The sequence below is a fragment of the Colobus angolensis genome, unplaced genomic scaffold, assembly GCF_000951035.1.
Source record: "Colobus angolensis palliatus isolate OR3802 unplaced genomic scaffold, Cang.pa_1.0 Scaffold139, whole genome shotgun sequence".
Lineage (NCBI taxonomy): Eukaryota > Metazoa > Chordata > Mammalia > Primates > Cercopithecidae > Colobus > Colobus angolensis.
This window is the reverse complement of record NW_012114477.1, coordinates 885950-889636: the sequence shown is the minus strand read 5'-3', so window position 1 is coordinate 889636 and position 3687 is coordinate 885950.

Genomic DNA, 3687 nt, shown 5'->3' with positions numbered 1-3687 from the left:
ACGCACACACAAAAAGTTAGCTGGGCGTGGTGGTGGGCGTCTGTAGTCCCAGTTACTCTGGAGGCTGAGGCAGGAGAATGGCATGAACCTGGCGGGCAGAGCTTGCAATGAGCCGAGATCGCGCCACTGCACTCCAGCCTGGGCGACAGAGCAAGACTCTGTCTCAAAAAAAAAAAAAAAAAGGAAACATCAGAAATTGTCCAGCAATCCCCAGCAATGCAAAGAAAGACACAGCAAAAAGATCCATGATCAAATGCATCCAGAAGTCTGAAATTATAACTTTTATGATTGTTTCAAATGAATTCTGAGTAGATGCTACTTAGCAGGTGGCCACAGTTCTCCCCAGTAGCTGCTGTTCTACTTAAGACACCTGCTGCTGTTTCCAGGATGCTAACATTTACTTTGGTCTTTATGTCAACGTCATCTGCAGAGAAAGCCAGCTGTGCGGCTTTTTCTCTTTCAACATTGCCACTGAATTGTGCTTTGTTGATACGAAATTAAACACTGCTCACGTAGATAGCACCAGGGCAGCTTTCAAGACTGGTTTGAATAGGAACCTTCTGCCTAAGATGAAGAGTAGACTCCATCTTGGGGTTAGGAATGTTTTCCTTCTTTGAGGCTTGATCATCTGGCCAAATTTTACTTTACCTGGTGCTGCTTTTGTTCCCCTGGCTTTCCTTTCTTGGAGCCCTTTTAAAATAATCCTTCTCTGCTGTGGGATTTTACCAGACAGTAAAGAACTGATGAACCATAAAAAGAAAAGGTTAGACAGAGAGCAGGTTAGTGGTTGCCAGGTGCTGGGGGTGGGGAGAATGCTGAGTGCTTCACAGGAATGAGGACTCTTTTGGGGGTAATGAAAATGTTTCGGAACTAGACAGAAATGGTGGTTGTGCCGGATTGTGAATGTACTAAATGCCACCAAATTGTTCACTTTACAACAATTTATTTTATGTTACATGAATTTCTCTAGTTACACACACACACACACACAAACTAAACATTATATTAAATGAGAGAAGCCAGATACAAGAGTATGATCTATGAGCCTAGGTATATGAAGTTTGAGAACAGGCTAGAGTACACTATGGTGATAGAAATTAGAACAGTGGGCTGGGTGTGGTGGCTCACACCTGTAATCCCAGCACTTTGGGAGGCCAAGGCGGGTGGATAACCTGAGGTCAAGAGTTCGAGACCAGCCTGGCCAACATAGTGAAACCCTGTTCTCTACTAAAAATAACAAAAATTAGCTGGGTGTGGTTGCATGCACCTGTAGTCCCAGCTACTCAGGGGGCTGAGACAGGAGAATCACTTGAACACGGGAGACAGAGGTTACAGTGACCCGAGATCGCATCACCATACTCCAGCCTGCACAACAGAGTGAGACTCCATCTCAAAATAATTAATTAATTAATTAAAAATAAATAATAAAATGCAGGCTATTGGTCAAATATGAATTTCAAAGAAACAAATTACTTTTAGTATAAGTATGTCCGATGTATTGCATTGTTTATCTGAAATTCAAATTTAACCAGGAATTTTGTATTTTTACTTATTAAATCTGGTAACCCTATGTTTGAGACATTATAGAAAGTCCTATTGTCATTAAGGGATAAACTAGGATGACCTGTCTGGTAAAAAGAGAACAGATCTCTGTCTGTCACTTGGTTTCCTAGAACCCTCACCTGTGGAGTTAAATTTGGAATCTGGAAAAATTGAACCTAAGAAGCTCCAGATTTAGGTATCCCAGGCATGGCAGGGAATTGAGATAAGACTCAGAACTAAGAACTTTTATTGAAAGTCTATATAATAAGGTTGGGTGCGGCGGCTCACACCTGTAATCCCAGCACTTAGGGAGGCCGAGGCGGGAGGATCACTTGAGCCCAGGAGTTCAAGACCAGCCTGGGCAACATGGTGAGACCTCCCCTCTACAAAAAATTTAAAAATTGCCTGGGCATGGCGGCACACCGGTAGTCCCAGGTACTTGGGAGGTTAAGGTGGGAGGATCACTTAAGCCCAGGAGGCAGAGGTTGTAGTGAGTCAAGATTGTGCCACTGGCACCACTGCACTGCAGTCTGGGTGACAGAGCGAGACTCCATCTCAAAAAAAAAAAGATTGTGCCACTGCAATCCAGCCTGGGCAACAGAGCCAGACTCTGTCTCAATAAACAAACAAACAAACAAACAAACAAACAAAAACCCCAAAGACTTCCAGTCCCCTTCATTTCTCCTACTCCTAGAAAGTTTGTGCCCAGACAGGAGATTGGAGGTTCTTCTCTAGAAAACCTGAGTTGTCTCAGATAAATGATTCCCACACATTCTCATTTGGGAGTCATCAAAGGAAAAAGCAAGTTTCCCCTTGATCATTTTACGGAAAAAATCAAGCAATTAATAAGCCCTTCACATATAGAGAACTTCCCATCAGATTCCTATTTCCCTCATTCTCAACTTGGTCAAACACACTGTCAGGATAGAATAAAGAATTTCTTCAGGGCTGGTGTGATGTCTCAAGGCTGTAATCCTGGCACTTTGGGAGGCTGAAGTGGGAGGATCACTTGAGTCCAGGAGTTTGAGACCAGGCTGAGCTGATCATAGTGAGACCTCATTTCTACAAAAAGTAAAGAAATTAGCTGGGCATGGTGGTGTGGACCTGTAATCCCACCTACTTGGGAGGCTGAGCTAGGAGGATTGCTTGAGCCCAGGAGGTCAGGGCTACAGTGAACTATGATCACTACACTCTAGACTGAGTGACAGAGAGAGACTCCATCTCACAAAAAAAAAAAAAAAAAAGACATCTACAGACACAATTCTTTAAAAAAAAATAGCAATAGGTATATGTTTAAAAAGTAAAGAAACGAAGAAAATGAGGCAGGTTAAACAGGCTCCGTGTGGTGGCTCACACTTGTAATTCCAGCACTTTGGAAGGCTAAGGCGGGAGGCTTGGGTGAGGCCAGGAGTTCAAGACCAGCCTGGCCAACACAATAAGATTTCCCCCACCCCACCCCCAGCCCCCATCTCTATTTTTAAAAACAGTTACAGGAAAAGCAAAATGTTATAGAAGAATGAAAGTGTAATCACTATATACTATGTGTCTCAGCTGTGAATAATAATTACATAATCACAATAGTGTGCACGCTGTATTCATTTAATAAAAATAGTGACAAAATATATTGGGAGAAGGGGGAAAGTGGGAATGGTGGTAAAAAGAAAATTAATCACTCATTTGGAAGTCAATGAATAGTCAAAAACTGATAAATTGAGATAAAGCAAAGTAGACATTGTTTAGAAGAATGGTGGCAGCCAGACATGGTGGCTCACACCTGTAATCCCAACACTTTGGGAGGCCGAGGCAGGTGGATCACCTGAGGCTGGTTCAAGACCAGCCTGGCCAACATGGTGAAACTCCGTCTCTACTAAAAATACAAAATTAGCCAGCTGTGTAGCCATATGTAGAAAGCTGAAACTGGACCCTTTCTTACACCTTATACAAAAATTAATTCAAGATGGATTAAGGACTTAAATGTTAGACCTAAAACCACAAAAATCCTAGAAGAAAACCTGGGCAATACCATTCAGGACATAGGCATGGGTAAGAACTTCAAAACACCAAAAGCAATGGCAACAAAAGCCAAAATTGACAAATGGGATCTAATTAAACTAAAGAGCTTCTGCACAGCAAAAGAAACTACCA